The sequence below is a fragment of the Octopus bimaculoides genome, chromosome 4 (genome assembly GCF_046866305.1).
Source record: "Octopus bimaculoides isolate indiv1 chromosome 4, ASM4686630v1, whole genome shotgun sequence".
Lineage (NCBI taxonomy): Eukaryota > Metazoa > Mollusca > Cephalopoda > Octopoda > Octopodidae > Octopus > Octopus bimaculoides.
This window is the reverse complement of record NC_142931.1, coordinates 21,724,259-21,743,541: the sequence shown is the minus strand read 5'-3', so window position 1 is coordinate 21,743,541 and position 19,283 is coordinate 21,724,259. Positions and strand designations below refer to the sequence as shown.

The 19,283-nt window shown below is 36.7% G+C and overlaps 1 protein-coding gene across 10 annotated transcripts in view; it reads left to right on the top strand.

Moving 5' to 3' along the window:
• Nucleotides 1-19,283, top strand: part of LOC106876309 (putative FERM domain-containing protein FRMD8P1) — a 154,291-nt gene that overhangs the window by 12,070 nt on the left and 122,938 nt on the right. For 2 of the 10 annotated variants that reach the window (XR_016241403.1, XM_089350480.1), the window contains exon 1: nucleotides 15,568-15,717. The exons of 5 other annotated variants lie outside the window; for them this stretch is intronic. The gene's annotated coding sequence lies outside the window, so the exon portion shown is untranslated. Of the gene's footprint in view, nucleotides 1-15,567; nucleotides 15,718-19,283 lie in introns of those variants that run through there. 3 more of the 10 variants (XR_016241393.1, XM_089350474.1, XR_016241395.1) reach the window with 2 other exon arrangements.

The following is a 19,283-nucleotide window of genomic DNA, read 5'->3' as shown; positions in this document are numbered from 1 at the left end:
TTTAAAAGATAACGGGCAAAACAAGACGTTTTCCTTCACAATTTGCTGCTAAGCAAGTGGCCGGTCAAAATTTATTCTAGATTAAGAAGAGAAAGAGAGCATATATACATACATACATGATTGCGTATGCGTGTATGAGTATGTGTGTGTGTGCGTTTGTATATCCTTTTCTTGACATTGTCTGATAATCTTAAAATGATTGTTTACTGTCATACAAACAGTATAATTCATTTCCAATATTCTGAAAGAACATGTCTGGTCATGGAGAAATATTACCTTGCTAACAAACAGATAAGGGTTGGTGACACGAAGGGCAGTCAGTCCTAGAAGATCTGTCTCCATAAAGTTTGTTCGACCCATGCGAGTGTAGGGCAGGATTCGTGACAGACCTAGCACCAATAACAGAAGGCTTGGATTACGAAGTTATGGCTGAAACCCAACAGACAGATAACGATATCAGAGCCTACCGTACTACCATCACATCACTTTCTTTGCAGGATGTACACTTTGGCTCTAACGGCACAACTCTACTGTGTGATGTATCCACTGGGAAGCCACGACCGATCATCCCATCGGCCTGGCGCAAGAAAGGTTTTAACATCATTCACAGCCTTTTCCACCCAGGTACTAAAGCCACACGGCGGCTGCTGTCAAGAAAATTTATCTGGCACGGTTTGGCCAAGAAAACCGGGAACTGGACCAGGTCCTGCATCCCCTGTCAACAATACAAGGCAACTGTGAACCACCTCAGGCCCGATTCAGCCATGTTAACGTCGACCTTGTCGGCCCCCTACTACCTTCACAGGGTTGCTCGTATCTACTGACCTCGGTGGACCGCTACACCCGTTGGCCTGAAGCTATGCCTCTCTGCAGCACGGAAACACAAGAAGTCAGCCGAGCTTTCATCGCAAACTGGGTCGCCCGTTTCGGTGTCCCAGATAGTATCTCATCCGATTGGGGTCCACAATTCACCTCAAAGCTGTGGAATGACATGTGTGACCTTTTCAGAATCACGATGAACCGCACAACAGCCTACCACCCACTGGCCAGCGGATTAGTGGAGAGATTTCACTGCCGCCTGAAGGAATCACTGACAACTAGACTTAACAGGCCAAATTGGATCGACCAACTCCCATGGGTGATGCTGGGAATCCGCACTGCCCCAAAAGAAAATCTCAACACTTCCTCCGCGGAAATAGTGTACGGTGCTCCCCTTACAGTGTCAGGAGAGTTCCTTCTGAATACGAATCAGACCCAGATGTCAAAAGGTACCTCGCTCAACTGAGAAACAGCGTGGGCCAGTTGCGCCCTGTTCCCATGTCGACACACAGTACACCCAGATCATCCGTACCAAATGACCTCCGCGCGGCTAACTTCGTGTTCGTTCGACGTGACACATGACAACCCCCCTCCCCCCAGTTCTCTATGATGGTCTATATCAAGTCATACATCCGGGAGATTGAACATTCCAACTCCTAATTGGCAGACGACAAAACACAGTCTCCATCGATAGATTGAAACCGGCCCATCTCGATATTGACAGCCCAGTTCAGGTGACTCAAGCACCAAACAGGGGCCGTCCTAGATAGATCACGCCAACCCTTGACAAAGAACAGTCACCAAAGAATCGAGTAACCGCACGCATGGGCAGGACAATTAAAATACCTTCATGTTTCCAATGACAGTCTACAATTCTGAGTGGGGAGCTATGTAGGGCAGGATTCGTGGCAGACGAACTGTAGACAGAAACTTCGCTGCTGGTTAGCTAGGAAGTTGGTCAGCAGGGAAACAGAAAGGATTTCCGGAAGGAGTACCAAAACAAAAGAATGTCAACAGCGAGCGTGTAACGAATCTGAGTGAACTAAACAGAAATAGCCGACGACTTAAGCCCTGATGTACGTAAAGTAATAAACCTTTGGTAAATGTATTCTCGTCTCCACTAGTTTGTTTGCGTATAGCTTAACAAAGCTAAACGAGCATAAAAAAGTGAACGTTAAAATGATAATGATGATGATGATAGTCATCATCATCATCATCGTCATCTCTTTCAGTATCATAGAACGACGTGACCAGAAGTTCGAGGCGAGTTCATTAACTTGTAGAGTTTGACAGGGTTGTTGTACAGCAGGTTCATCAGTAGTCATGTTTTAGACCTATCAAGATGTGAGTGATTGCCAGGAATATTAACACTTTCTTTTGAGCACATTCATCATCTCTTGACTGGGCCAGGTCTCTTATTTTAATGGAATCTTCTGGATCACAAGGAAAACGATTACAAATATATTGAACATTATATTCCAATTGAAAATTTGACAGTGAAAGTTCGTCTTTATTACAGATGAATGTTTTCAACAGACCCTCCCAGAGAGAGAGAGAGAGAGAGAGTGGGGGTGAGGGAGATAGAAAATGAGTCCTGACTGGAATGCTCATACTTGGAGCCATTTACGAATAAAAGTGAAGAGAAGTTAGTATGTTGAATTTGTGAATGAACACAGTAATGAAACATAAGGCGTCACATAGAACAGATCCTCGTAGAGGAATAGTTACATTTTTAGATTTACGATTTTTTTCAGATGCTATCAGCATAATCTTCACATTGCCAATTTAGTGCAGGGTGATATTGAGTCGAGCGGCTTATTGGAACATGGCCATCATACGAGAAATATTTCCATTTTGATGACTTTAATGCAATTTGTCGATTTGAGTGGACATAACGAAGTTAACCGAAAATAGAAAATAACGTAGTCAAGAAATGACAGTCGATGAATATATGTATGACAAAGAAAGCAAAGAGAAATACTGATGGACAACAATCAACAACTATTCATGACTTGACGATAAAGGTAACGGACCCTCAGATTGAACGGTTTTGTGATCAACAGAACGCATAGATCTGGTGCATTGATGCTGTTCTTTTGGGGCTTCCACCCCATTGAGAGCATGCATATTTCAAAGCCCCATTGAAGTTGAATCTTAATAATTGTTTTATATAAGCATTTAATATAGAACTGAAAGAATAATTATCAGAAATATCTAAAATTACTTGGTTTATTTTATTAAGTAAAGGATAGTGTAATGATTTTGATTTTTCAACATCCAGCTCAATATTAGTAAGCAGTAACCTTCAATCCCCTTATGTGGTCATTTGTAATCAGTTTATCTTCGTCTCAAAAATTCCTTAAAAGCACTAAATCCCTTTTCGACTAAATAGGAAGACAGAAAAAGCAATTAAGAACTTTTTCACAGCGGCCGAAATCCGGGTTAAAGATCTGTACTTTGGTACAGCAACCAGAAATGATGGCATCCGTTCAGAAATTTGAGCTTCAACACTTTGTTGGTTATAAATTTAATCACTTCTTTTTGTATTTGCATACCTGTTTTATCAGCTCAAGAAATTGGTCCAAAGCCCAATCGGAAATCTTCAGAGCAAGAATATCTTCAAATCATTCAGAAAAGCCTTTATGTGACGTTTCCAAATGTTGACACTTAACCTGAACATTATCATCTATGTTTCTGCCCCCCCCCCCCCCCCCAGTGCAGAAAGACTCTGAAATTTATAAAATTCTCCACGTCTCAAATATATTTCAACAGAATGATATTGGAAACAAATGCACAAATAATAGCCTTAGTTCTATTGAAATTAAAGTCATTAAATTCGAAATATATATCTGACATATAGACAACGTCACTTTTGAACTTCTTGAAGATAAGATAACTTGCTTGAATATATCTTTGTTTTCAGAGAATTCTAAAACTTTCTCAAAAACAAAAACAAAAAAAAACTACATAAGCAACTCTGACAGACGCCATTCGACAACCAGAGAACTTTAGTGCAGAATACTAATAATTTAATTCTTCATTGCTTTGTTCGCACAAATGTCTAAATTACAATTTATTGAGATAGTTGTTTCTTCTTTTGTTAATTGTGCTGTAATGGTATTGCTATTAGCGATGCAAGCGATCGCTTCGGTTTTTTTTTTGCAATTAAATGTTGTCGATGAATCACGCAATGCAGCTAATACAATTGGCACTAACGGTCTTAAATGTTCAGTGAATTTACTGTGACAGCTTACCATCTACAGAACTCTAGAGTCGTTACTATATTTGTAAGACTAATCGCATTTTGAAATACTTTTCTGCAACAAAAAATATCCACTTTCCTTTAGTATCTATTACCAACGTCTGACAAATTTAGCTCGAATTATTTTTCTCTTATAGACCTGTTGTAAGCTAAAAGCAAAGCTGACGTTAGATTCAGTAACGTAGAGTTGATTCCTCCAGTTGTAACAAAATTCGGACAGTATTCAAAAAATTGCATAATGTATCTTCTACATTCTTATCTGTTTGGTACATTCATCACTGTATTGTACTATCGCTCAAAAGAATTTTATCGATTGTGTAAGTCGTTGGTTTGGTTTGTTCAACACAGTACGTAGAACCTCACTAACAGCTGGCAGGATCAATTTTTGCCAATAGTATGTGGCTTCCTGGATTTGGTAATCAATAATGAAATGAAATTTTGTATGAGCTGCGTAGCCCATCATTTTAAAAATTTTGTTTATTTATTTATTTTGCATTGCTACGAAAGAATGAAAACACTCGACAACGTCTGCTGTTTTACAAATTGCTCTCGAAGTGCTTAAAAATAAGAAAAATCTTTATTTGTCTTGTCGGCATGTATTTTTTTTTCCAAGTTCTTTTCTTATCTTAAAGGAGTTATAGATTCATTGGGAAAAACTTTCGACAAATCATGTACATTTGTAGATGACGGCGGAATAGAACCATATCATAAATATTCGACTTATAAAAAAATACATCTCTCTCTCTCTCTCTCTCTCTCTCTGTATACATACATACATACATACATACATATATATATATATATATATATATATATATATATATATATATATATATATATATATATATATAAAACTTATTTGGAAGAGGATGCGTGGCGTTCAATCATATAATAATATAAATAACATATATATGCATTTATACATACGTGTATATACATACTTACATCTATACATATATATATGCATACGTGAGCACAGGACGTCATGAAACGTATACAACAAAAAAATACGAAGTACGAGTACATGGAATATGTATATTTTTTCGAACAACGAAAGACACAAATGGAAAACAAGACAAACAACATAAAGAACGACTCTTTATCAGTTGTTGGCTGTTTTTATACTCTCATATTTCGAGCATTTAGCAACAATTTACGCTTTCAATAAAACAGTTGCTCTCGCAAAGCAAATTAAATAAAATTTGGGATTTTGCGGAGGGTCAAAATTACTAACACAAACAGGACAGTGAAAACAAACAGGAAGGGCTGCTAAGCCTAAACGAGGTCGTGGTTGCGAACACGTAAATCAAGCTTGTACAGGAGACAGACAAGAACACGTCTTCCTTGTTCCAGCTACAACGGAGAGAAAGAAACATAAGTTAGAAGAAAAAAGAAAGATGGCCGATGGTTACGTGGGAGCCACATGAGCAAGAGAGGAGGAGTGAGGGAGAGAGAGTAACAGGATAGAATAGTGGGAGAAGAGGAGGTAAAAGAATAAGAGAGAGAAAAATGAAAGAGTAAAAAGATCGTATAGAGTGCGCATCAGAATTATTAAGCAACGTGAAATGAAGTGTTTTCCTCAAGAACACAACGCATCGCCCGGAGCAGGAATCGAAACCACTATCTTACGCTCATGAGTCCAACAATCTAACCACTAACTCATACACCTCTATTTATCATTAAAACCAATGTTTATTTCTTTACACAGCGAGTATAATTTTATTTACTTAAAATTTCTTAGCTCTCTACATTAAGAAGGCGTCTATAAGTAACTCGCCTTCTCGCCTAATCCATTTCCTTAAATCGACAACCGTTGGGCAAGTTTCACCGAAGTAAAACCTAAACAACACAAAGAAACTTTAAACACCCAAAATAATTAAAATGTATACTTTTCAAACTAAATTGACGATTAAAAAAAAAATCATCGAAAATATTAAAATTTTCCTGAGACTTGATTATCCTGTCAGCAGCAACTGAATCGAATATTTATGATATGGCTTTACCCAGTCACCTACAAATGCACCTAATTTGTCGAAAAGTGTTTTCCAATGAATCTATAAAACCTTCAAGATAAGAAAAATTTCATGCTGACAAGACAAATAAAGATTATCTTATTTTAAAGCATCTCGAGAGCAATTTAGAAAACAGCAGACGTTGCAGCCAAAATAACATAGAAATTACTAATATAGAATAATTGTATATTTGTTAGACATATTTACGTATGTAGTGGAATGGAAATTATTGAAGAAATTAGACTGGATTTGAAAATACATTTATTTTATTGTTTTATGTATTTTATTGTTGATATATATATATATATATATATATATATATATATATATATATATATATATATATATATATATATATATGTATATATATATATATATGCAGTCTCAACATCACACTTTCCAGTTGTAGTTCAAAACGGAGTTTTAGTTGTAAGCCAAACTGAGAACTTATGGTACAAACCTATTTACAAACATACAAGTCCACCTATATAGAGAGCACATAGTGTTAGGTGTTAAGACTGATGTAGAAATATCCATCCCCAAAGTATATTTCGTGTCAATAAAGGCACAAGGCCTGAAATTTTTGAGGAAGGGATAGTCGATTGCATCGACTCCAGTACTCAACTACTACTTGTTTTATCGACCCCGAAAGGATGTGTAGCGTAGACTCGGGTGAAATTCCTCTCTTCCATTTATTATGTATACGTGCATTCGAACGTAGCAGGGAACAGCTAGCCTTTGGTCACTATTTAGGTCCCGTTGTGTCCACTACTCTGTGCCGTATATAATCAGTCGGAGGCCCTAAATAGGGTCACGTGGGACAGCTTGTTTACTACCCTGTTTTGAGCCTACAAATCGTTATAAAAACTTAGCTTTTCATCGTTCCTAAGTCTCTGGTCCCAGACCTTTTAAGGTCTAGCCACTGACTAAAAAGACACAGCCAGTTCTAGCGACAACGCCAAACATCACCACACGTTGAAACTTACCAACTTCGTCCAACAGCATTATGGCAACCTCCGTCTTCGTCGCCACCATCATGTCCTTAACGTCGTCAATATCATTTCTCTACGTACACAGATCAGCAAGCAACTCACCCAGGTTCCAACACTTCACTGTTCGTGAATTGTTTTACCACGGATCAACGGCGAATATGCAACCTGTATGAACTCCTGTATCACGTGACCCAGGCAGCAGCATCACAGTCACAACTTCACGTATGATATATACCTGTAACCGGCGCAGCATCATGGCCGTGACCTCTTGATACAGTATTTCAACTACCGTGTACTATTGACTACGAACTGGTATTACCTTTTTTGTGTCTATGAACTTCTCACTTCAATGGCTATAAATTCTTTCACTGTCTCCTTATCGTCATCCTTAAATGTACTTAACACACGCGCATACATCTATGCCTACACGCACACATAGACTTTGTTCTCATGACGGCCTGTTTATTATTCTGTATACATAAGACGGTGAGCTAGCAGAATCGTTAGCACGCTGGACGAAATTCTTAGCGGTATTTCGCCTGTCGCTACGTTCTGAGTTCTAATTCCGCCGAGGTCGACTTTGCCTTTCATCCTTTCGAGGTCGATAAAATTTCTCCCAAAATTTCAGACCTTGTGCCTATAGTAGAAAGGTTATTATTCTGTAAACACACATGTTAACATATCAATAAATGTTCTATCATTCTACGCGGTTGTCTCTCTTTTACATCTGGCATTCATTTGTACTATTCCAATTCCTTTTTATTGTAACAATCGTGTGATGTGGTACTAAAGAGCCATTCTCGTCACCTCACATCGTTGCAGATGAATGGCAGAATCGACCTCGGCGGAATTCGATCTCAGAACGTAAGGACTGACGAAATGCCGCTTAAAATTTTGCCCGGCGTGCTAACAATTCTGCCAGCTCGCCGCCTTCATAATGTTTTTAATAATAACAATAAATCACTGCAATTAACTACTCAGGGGCATCAACTGTATAAAAACAATTAGTTAACATATTTATTGCTGTGAACATCAAACATCTAATTAGAAGTAATTATGTGGTAAGTAAAAGACAACATTAGCTCAATGACTAATATTATTTTAGTAAAAATAAAATAAAATAAACAGCATTTTTGCTCTTTGCTATCTTTTTTTTTTTTATCTTTTATCTTTTACTTGTCTCAGTCATTATACTGCGGCCATGTTGGGCGAATTCAAATCCCGCCGAGGTCGATGTTGCCTTTTATGTTTCGGGTCGATAAAATAAGAAATAGCTAAGCTCTGGATCGATGTAATCGATTTACTCCTTCCATAAAACTGATGACCTTGTATCAAAATTTGAAACCATTATTTTACTCAAAAGATATTGCCTTTAAGCTAACAATTTCAATGAAGGCTACCATTGTAGCCTAGTTAAAGCATCATGTATATGGACGGTACCAGAGTATTTAGTTCCCCCAAACTGGACCCACAATATTCAGTCTCTTCTCTGTTATCCACGATGAGCACCCTTCGCTCAATTTCTTTCTACAACGTCCTCTAATTTGTTATCACGCTGAAAAATGTAGTTTTATGATCATGCATATCAAGTAGCAAACGCATTATCCGGAAACAATTTAAATATCTCAAAGTCCCTCTACGTTGATGAATCTTGTGTGTTGTCAGCAACACATCGTCTGAAGGGAGAAGCCGCTCTCCGACAACAGCAGTTAGCATATTCTCATTCAAATCTGCTGGAACATATCAAGAATGAATATACACCTGATTGTTTTGATTCTCGCTGTTTTATGGTCTCATAATAATTTATTATCTACATGGCAGACATCAACATGCAACAACAAATCAGTCTCAAAGTCCCCTAATGTGACTGGGTCATGTGTGCTGTCAATACGCATCGTCTGACGGGAGAAGTTATTCCCCAAAAGCGAAATACAACACATTCAAATCTGCCGGAACATATCAAGAACAAAATTTCCCATCACTCTTTCAATGTTTCACGTCACACCAAACCATGTGACAAGTAACCGTCATTCACCTGCACTGCCACACTCCAATCTTGTTCTCCATTTGCTTCTGTTCTGGGAATAACCTCTTTATTACTAAGATTTAGTGTTGTGCAAATATTGTACATTGCCGTTGGATTTGCGCTCGCTTAATTTACTTAATTGGTAATTCAGTCCTAATCGTAGCTGCTAGCTTTTATAGATACGATAAGGTGGACATAAATCTATTGATTTATGGCGAAAATGATTTTCATGGCATTCATTAGCCTATAAAAGTGTATCATTACACTGAATGTGAAATCAATTCGATCGCAAATTGACGCTGGTAACCAAACAGAAAGATCCTATGTGTGTGTGTGTATGTATAAACAAGAACACGTCTTCCTTGTTCCAGCTACAACGGAGAGAAAGAAAGAAAGGTGGCCGATGGTCACATGGGAGCCACATGAGCAAGGGAGGAGGGGTGAAGGAGAGAGAGTAACAGACTTATAGGATAGAATTGTGGGAGAAGAGGGGGTAAAAGAATAAGAGAGATAAAAACGAAAGAGTAAAAAGATCATATAGAGTGCGCATCAGAATTATTAAGATAAAACTTACTTGGAAGAGGATGCGTGGCGTTCAGTCACATAGTCCTGTTTGGGTTACCTATTTTGACCCTCCGCAAAATCCTAAATTTTATTTAATTTGCTTTGCGGGGGCAACTGTTCGAAAGCGTATATTGTTGTTAAATGCTCGAAATATGAGACTAGAAAAACAGCCAACAACTGATGAAGGGTCGTTCTTAATGCTGTTTGTTTTGTTTTCCATTTGTGTCTTTCGTTGTTCGAAAGAATAGTTCATGTTCCATGTACTCGTGCTTCGTATTTTTTTGTTGTACACATTTCATGTCGTCCTGTGCCCACATATGCATACATATATACGTATAGATGTATGTACATATACGTATGTATATGTGCACATATATATATCATTTATATTATATGATTGAACGCCACGCATCCTCTTCCAAGTAAGATTTATATATATAGATATATATAAATTTTATATATAGATATATATATGTGTGTGTGTGTGTGTGTGTGTGTGTGTGTGTGTGTGTGTGTGTGTGTGTGTGTGTGTATACGAGGTCTGATCAATAAGTATCCGGACAGTTGTCATAGTAAGGAAGTTAAAACACGCAGAGTAAAAAGTCACTTGGTAAAGATTGACCTTGAACTTTACTGTGCATGCGCACTAAGTTTTAACATTCTAGCTCACTTTCGCTGTTTACAGCAGTGCTTGGAGAGAATGTGTGTAGCGTTTGATCATTGAGAAAGTTCTCATAGCGATTCTTGTTCAGAGGCCTAACGCAGAGTTGTAGAAAGTGTACGGAGAGGAGAATATGATCCGCACACAAGTGTACGAGTGGTTCAGACGTTTCCAAGATGGCCGAAAAATGTCGATATTGACGAACGTTCTGGGAGACCCGCGACCAGCAGAACCGAGGAAAACATCGCAGATGTGCGTGCAGCTATGAGAGGAAATCGTCGAATCACCATCCGTGAGTTATCAGAGTATGTGCAAATTAGTTACGGTTCAGTTCAGTCTATTATCACTGAAGATTTGGGTATGAGACGCGTGTCTGCCAAGTTTGTGCCAAAACTGCTTTCAGCTGACGAAAGAGACACTCGGGTTTCAGTTGCACCAGATATCCTTGATTATGTCTAGAACGATGAAAACTTTTTGAAAACTCTGCGTATGCCTCTGAGCAGGTATCGCCAAGCTTTTGGCAAACTTTGATGCAGATTATCTGTCCTCAATCACATGCTACACACTTTCCTTCCAAGCACTGCTGTAAACAGTGGAAATCAGTTAGAAGGTTAAAACTTAGTGTGCATGCACAGCAGAATTCAAGGTCAATCTGTACCAAGTGGCTTCACTCTGTGTTCTTTAGCTTCGTTACAATGGCAACAGTCCGGATACTTATTGATCAAACCACACACACATATATACATATATATACATATGTATATGTATATATATGTATATATATATATATATATATATATATATATATATATATATATATATATATATGTGTGTGTGTGTGTGTGTGTGTGTGTGTGTGTGTATCAACAGATGGATTAAATTTGCCAGGTGGACAAAACAGCAATACACAGCGTCAGCAAGTGATTTCAATATAGTTATCAACACGTGCTTTCTCACAGACAAAAGTGTTCTCATGTTCCACTTGTTACTATGGCAACAGATATGTGTTTGTAGTTTACGATTGGCTAAAATTACTCAAAAATTTCAAACTTTAATTGCTAATAACTTTTAATCTATTGATTTATGGCGAAAATGATTTCCATGGCATTTCATTGGCCTTTAAAAGTGTATCATTACACTGAATATGAAATCAACTCGAACAGAATTTGACGCTGGCAGCCAAACAAAAAGATCTTATATATATATATATATATATATATATATATATATATATATATATATATATATATATATATATATGTATGTATATATATATATATATATATATATATATATATATATATAAATATATATATATATTTGTTCATAGAAAAACATGTTCTTGATTTTTGTTTGATCCTTTGTTTGTTCTTAAATATATTTCCCTGAAGACGTGTAAGGCAAATTATATGTTTGACTTAAATTTGACAGTCAAATATAACCTTATACAGAAATGTTGACATAGAAATAAATTTCAATAATAATGGATATTAGCGTCAAAACTCTCTTTTAAATTTAAAACTTTATATATATATATATATAAACTTTATATATATATATATATATATCGTTTTGGGATTTGGTTTGCAAGATTCTTTACGTGAGTTCGTTGTGTTGAAGCATATTCTGTTGTGTCTGAGGAGAGTCATTCTCTTTTGGTGCCTTATAATTTAACACACGCACCGGTAAAATTTCCACTTATTTCTTTTTTATTTTTCGAAATTTTCGTTGCGTCTTGCAACCTTTTCAGCAGTTAAACTATTGAAATGACGCAACGAAGATTTTAGAAAAGAAAACAGAAATAAGTGGAAATTTTACCGGTGCTTGTGTTAACTTATAAGGCACCAAAAGAGAATGACTCTCCCCAGACACAACAGTATATATGTGTGTGTGTGTGTGTGTGTGTGTGTGTGTGTGTATAATTTAGAGAAAAACCACTATTAAATAATTCAATAATGAAGAATGAAATTCATATCCTCTAGAAAATAAATATAACATAAAAACCATATTCTAGAAATCGATAAAGTACATAAAAGAATAACTAGTAAATGGTATAAAAATTACTATATGTGTGTGTATGGATTCATTATAGTAGACTGAATGATACGGTTTTCATTGGAGGATGAGACCATCCCTTCATGAGGTTAACACAACCTTTAATCGAATTTATAAATATATATATATATATATATATATATATACTCTCTTCTACTTGTTTTAGTCATTTGACTGTGGCCATGCTGGAGCATCGCCTTTTGTCGAGTAAATCTTTGTATCGGTCTCTTTTGCCGAACCGCTAAGTTACGGGGACGTAAACACACCAGCATCGGTTGTCAAGCGATGTTGGGGGGACAAACATAGACACACAAACATACACATATATATGACGGGTTTCTTTCAGTTTCCGTCTACCAAATCCACTCACAAACCTTTGGTCGGCCCGAGGCTATAGTAGAAGATACTTGCCCAAGGTGCCACGCAGTGGGACTGAACCCAGAACCATGTGGTTGGTAAGCAAGCTACTTACCACAGCGCCTTTTTAAAGCCTTTCCCGCTTCATTGGCGTATGTGTTCCCCCGCTGGACGGGATGTCAGTCCATCGCAGCGTTACTCATTTTTGCCAACTGAGTGGACTAGAGCAACGTGAAATGAAGTGTTTTGCTCAAGAACACAACGCGTCGCCCGGTCCAGGAATCGAAACTACAATCTTATGATCATGATGCTGATACCCTAACCACTAAACCACACGGCTCCACACACACACACACACACACACATATATATTCGTTTTCCTATGAGATATGAGCTGAAGGCACATTTTAACCACATACCTACTAAAAGTCCATGCGCGTGTGTGTGTGTAGTTAGTGATCACTAGCACACGATAAGGCAAGCGATTTTCTCTCCAGTTTTGCTTTATCTATATTGACAAATTTGGATTTCCTCTTATCAAAGTTATCTCTGTTGCTTTTTTGTTTATTCGTGTGTTTTAAATATTTCAAGCGCCTCCTAATTGCTTGGATAATTTTAGGTGATTGAATTTTTTTACAACCCACCCTATTACAAATGCAATATCCTACTGTGTAGATACGGTACATTAAACGTTCCTTGGTATTGTCCTTCAGCTATAATAATGATATTCATAATTAGTGTCATTCGGGGAGATCTAATAATACTTTAGTGTTCGTTATTCCCGCTAGTTGTCCATAAAGATCAGTTCGACTCCAATTTGCTTTGGCTATTTTGTCCAAAATGTTCCTATCTTATGGGGAGTTATCTCCTTCGCTTCATTTTTCAGCATTTACATATTTCTGGAGCGTTTTCGTTTGCTAATTCTGGCAGTGACTTAATTAGTAAATGTTTTCTTTTTTCACTGACTATATTTCATGTATTAATATGTAGAACTTATTTTCCCTAGAATTTGCCCTATAATGGTTTTTGGTTTAAGTCAGTAGTTTCCAACCATTTTTTTTTTGCTTATGGATCCCTCTGATTCCTATTTTGCCCTCTTGGACTCCCATAGCTATTCAATGTTTAAAAAGAAAATCCTACAATATTTTTATAATTAAATATTATGAATTGTATAGAAAATTGTTATAGCTGTGTGGTAAGTAGCTTACTTACCAACCACATGGTTCCGGGTTCAGTCCCACTGCGTGGCACCTTGGGCAAGTGTATTCTACTATAGCCTTGGGCCGACCAAAGCCTTATGAGTGGATTTGGTAGACGGAAACTGAAAGAAGCCCGTCGTATATATGTTTATATATATATGTGTGTGTGTGTGCTTGTCCCCCCAGCATCGCTTGACAACCGATGCTGGTATGTTTACGTCCCCGTAACTTAGCGGTACGGCAAAAGAGACCGATAGAATAAGTACTAGGCTTACAAAGAATAAGTCCTAGGGTCGATTTGCTCGATTAAAGGCAGTGCTCCAGCATGGCCGCAGTCAAATGACTGAAACAAGTAAAAGAGTAAAAGAGTAAAGAGAGAGAGTATTGTAGAGTAAAACTAATTTTTCGCGCATAAATTTTAAGAAAATTTTATAAGGATCCCGATTGAAAACCACTGGTTTAGGTACAAGGCCAGCAGTTTTGAGGGGAGGGGTTAGTATTCGACTGGTACTTTATTTCATCGTCTCGAAAGGTTGAAAGACAAAATTGATCTAAGTAGGATTTAAACTTAGAACATAAAAGAGCTGGAGCGAATACCACAAAGCATTTTCCTAAATGGTTCTTACGATCCTGCCGGCTATCATTGATTGCGGTACTAGAATGCTACTTCATTTTATCGATTTGCAGTGAGATGAAAGGGAAAGTTAACCCGAGTGAGAGTACACACGAGAGAAGCCGCTACGTTGCCTTTAGACTCACTAGAAATAACAGCCAAATTTCCTTACTGTTTTAAAAAGGGAAGAACGTTCTGAATTGTATAAATTTCATTCAAATAAATAAATAAAACCTGGTAGTTATGGTGGGAGCGTCCTTAATCATAGGTCTCTCCGAGCAAGGCTGATCTAGGGATTAACAATAACAGTCTGGTTACATCATATTGAAAAAAGAAAATTCTAATTTAAGCTATTTCTATCGGTCTTTTCCTGTCTTTCTACTGTCTCTCTCTCCATCTATCTCTCTTTCGTTACTTCATAAGCGTTGTTGAATTAAGTCAGATTCACTATAGATTTTCTCATATTTCTTCATAACTTTCTGCTTTGAATGTTTGCTCTGATTCTTTTGCCGTGTCTGTAAATTCAGTTTGTTAGCTCACCTTATATTGACTTAACTACGCTCAAATTAAATATTAACCTTGTTGTTGACTTAACTTTTGCTCAAATTGAATCTTAAATCTTATTGTTTGACTTAGCTTCTCTCAAACTAAATCCTTTCCACCGTCTCTTCCTCTTATTCCATCCAATATAACGTTATTGACTGGCTTTAAATCTCTCTCTCTCCTCCTCCTCCTCTATTTTCCTTGTCGCTCTCGCTCACGTCTATTTCCCTTTCTTTTAACTCTTTCGATCTCACACTTTCCCTCTCACTTTTCTCTATTCCCTCCTCTTCTCTATCACCCATCTTCCTATCACTTCTCTGCTTATCTTCCCTTCCTCCCTCTGTTTCTCTCTCTCTCTCTCACACACACACACAAACACACACACATTCATACATATATTTACATATATATATATATATATATATATATATATATATATATATATATATATATATATATATATATATATATATATATATATATTTGTATTCATCCTCTGTGTTAGTGTTAGCAACAGAGTGCCAAGGATGGGAGCTAAATTCTCTGTCAACTAAGATTTGATTCCTTGTATTCACGTTGCCCCCTGTGTGGTGCTGAGGTTTGAAAACCTTGAGGTAAGACTGAAAAACTTCTAAAACTGTTTAATCACTGACAGTTTTTCTCTTTTCATCGCCCTATGTGTTCACAAATACCCTTTATTTAAAATAATGTATTCACTCCAATTGAAAGTTTACCTTTATATTTAGAACATCGCTCCTTGTAGATGATTCAGAAGAAACATTAGAGCGCTGCATTATATCACTTATCCGTCAACTTCTTTAGTTAAAATTCTGTCAGAATATACACTTTACCTTTCATCCTTTTGTTGTTCATTCAAATAAATAGATACCACTACTAGAGCTGACTTATTCAAGTATGCACATACCAGTATACGACACAGAAACTGGTTTTGTGTCTAAGAAATCAATTGTGTGAAGGAAAAAAAAAACCCAAATAAGTAATAGTGGTTATTTTATTTCTAACCCAGTAATATCAGCCATGGTAAATATATGGGTTTGATGATGTAAACAAGAAAAATTGAAATAAAAACTTGAATATAATATATATAGGGGTGGAGATGGAGTATATGTAATCTGGGTATACCCCCACTTAAAAAATTTTTTTTTTTTTTACGGGATCCTATGTTTCAGACCATGGAGAATCCGATTCTGGAAAAAATTTTCAAAAATCTCAATTTCAAAATTTCGACCCCCCCCCCCCCCGGTTTTTATATAGATCCACAGGGTAAACCTAACCCTAACTCAAACCCTAACCCTAACCCTGACCCTAACCCTAAACCTAACCCTAACACTAGTTTTGTGAGATTTGGCTGTTATTTCTAGCATGTAAATAGCCTGCTTGGTGGGGAGGGGGGAATTGAAATTTTTCAAAATTTTTTTTTTCAGAATCGGAATCTCCATAGCCTAAAACGTGGGATTCCGTAAAAAAAAAAAATTAATAAATAAGGGGGGGAAAGGTTCAGATTACATATAGTCCATCTCTACCTATATAGGTACCACTAAAGCAGCACGGTCCCGAACGCGCAGTCGCGCGTCCTCGCTAGCTAGTCGTGAGTGGTCGATCCTAACCCTAAACATGTATTCATTTACACACGCGGGTTAGGGTTAGGGTTAGGAACAGGGTTAGGGTTAGGGACAGGGTTACGGTTAGGGACAGGGTCAGGGCTAGGATCGACCACTCACGACTAGCTAGCGCGGACGCACGATTGCGCGTTCGGGGGCCGTGCTGCTTTAGTAGTACCTATATATATATATATATATATATATTTAAAAACGTGTGTATGAATGAATATATTTTTGGATGTGAATGCATATGTGTGTGTGAATGCGTGTAATGTGTTTCGGAGAAACTGGTGTCTGGTACAGAGGCATAACTATAGATTGTTGTCCATCTCTGCTCTTTTTTCCTTCATAACTTTGTGAAAAATTTCGAGAGTAGACTGTGATATATTGATGACATTTAGAAGACATTTAAAAAAACATTTTTAAGTAATTTTAAATAATTCCTCGCCTCTCTCAACTTTGTATCCTCAAAAATCTCTTGAAAGTGCATCTTCTTAGAGCGTTGATGCTTCACACATAAACGTGAAAAAAAAAAAAAAAAGAAAAACATACTAAAGTTAGGACAATTTGTAGTAACAAAGGAAGAACGATTCAAAATTCCCCCCCTCTCAGTATATATATATATGGAAAGATCCATTATTTAAAAGCAGCAGAAATATAACAAAAAACTGTTACTCGGAGTTTCACGTTCCCGTTCATAGGACAGTTTTGTTACTCCGGTATATATCTATCTATATAGATATGTATATACGCGCGCGCTACAATTTGTCAGCCTCTTTACAATCTAAATTCTCGAAATTTCATAGAAAAATAGGCGAAGGTAAAGAATACGCACACCCGGTGTTTATGGTTACGGTTAGGGTTACGCGGAAAACGGGTGGTGTGCGTATTCAATTCTGCTTAAATACAGAAATCTTGTAACAGCACTACTTACATACAGAGGTCCCGACGCACCTACGTAGCCCTAACAACTAAGTTAAATTTTGATACTTTCACCTGCACGATTTTCACCAAAAAAAAAAAAGAAGTAAAGATTTTTTGCGTGGAATAAAGTACTCTGACCTCCTAATATGCCGCAAACCCCTTACTTGATTCCAAAAAAAAAAAAAAAATCCGATTTTTTTTTTTTTCGTTAAAATTGTATGAAAGTATCGAAATTTGCCTAAACTAACCCTAACCCCCTAACGAGTGTGCACTGTAAAAAGATATAGTTATGTAGATGCAGTGGGACCTCTGTATTTATGTAGTGCCGCATATTCTTTACCTCCGTCAGAAAAATATGCATTTTAAGGTAAATTTTTACCTACTCAATTTATCTTTTAAGGTAAATTTTTACCATTGTTAGCACGCCGGATAAGATGCTTAGTGGCATTTCTTCCTGCTCATTACATTTTGAGTTCAAATACTGTCTAGGTCGGCTTTGCCTTTCACCCTTTCCTTCAAAATTGCTGGCTTTGTGCCAAAAATTAGAAGGAATTATCGGGAGACCCTACTTAGATACCTTTGCAAGTCCTTGCCTGTTTAACAATTTTTACCCGAAAGTAAATAAATAAAAAAATTTTGAAACCAAAATTTTCACTGAAACTAACGAACGAACAACTGTAAACATTGACAGATCTAAGACCAATAACGAATGATTACCCTGGTTTGAAATAAAAAGAAAATGAGAGCCGAAAAATATCATAAAACTTGTATGCCTTTTGTTGCAAAAAATTTTTTTCAAGAATAGATATAAATAAACGTTAGAGAAACATTTAAAATTCATGTACTTTTTATTTACATTCTTATAATCTCACTAACTCAGTGTTTTCTTGCCTGTAACAAGTTTTCATGAGAAATTACAGAACATCATGCATTCAACGTCTATCACGAACTGACATGGGAACCTCTGTGTGCTGGCTCAGCCTGCTAGAAATAACAGTCAAGTCTTGTAATACACCACTGTCTTCAGACAATATAGCGCTAGGTACACTTGAAAAAAAAAAGACGAGCTTGTCGTGGCTAGAGTGCTTTTAACCATAGCTCTGCTCAGTCTAGAATTTGCAAAATTAAATCTAAAAGTGGAAAAATCTGGTTTAAAGGATGAAAGGCACAAGGTCCACAGTGTTTGAGGAGAGAGGCTTAGTCAATTATATTCACCTTAGTCGCTGACTGGCACTTTATTACCCGACATATAGTGCAAAGACAAAGCTGACCTTCATGGAATTTGAACTTAGAACATAAAGAGCTGGAACAAATGCCAAGTGAGAAGATTTGGTCAATGGAGACTGAAAGTCCATTGTGTGTGTATGTATGTGTGTGTGTGTGTATATATATATATATAGTTTTAGGGAAAATAACCAAGTTTCAAGAACTCATCGATGAAAATCCACTATCACATATAGAAAAATTAATAATTAAAAGCACAATAAAACTATATATTTTATATATATTTTAATCTATAAAGCTCAATTTAATTTTAATTTTTTATAAATTGATTTTAATTGAGTTTTTACCTGTAATTTTGGATTTTGTCCCTAATATTATTATATATATATATATATATATATATATATATA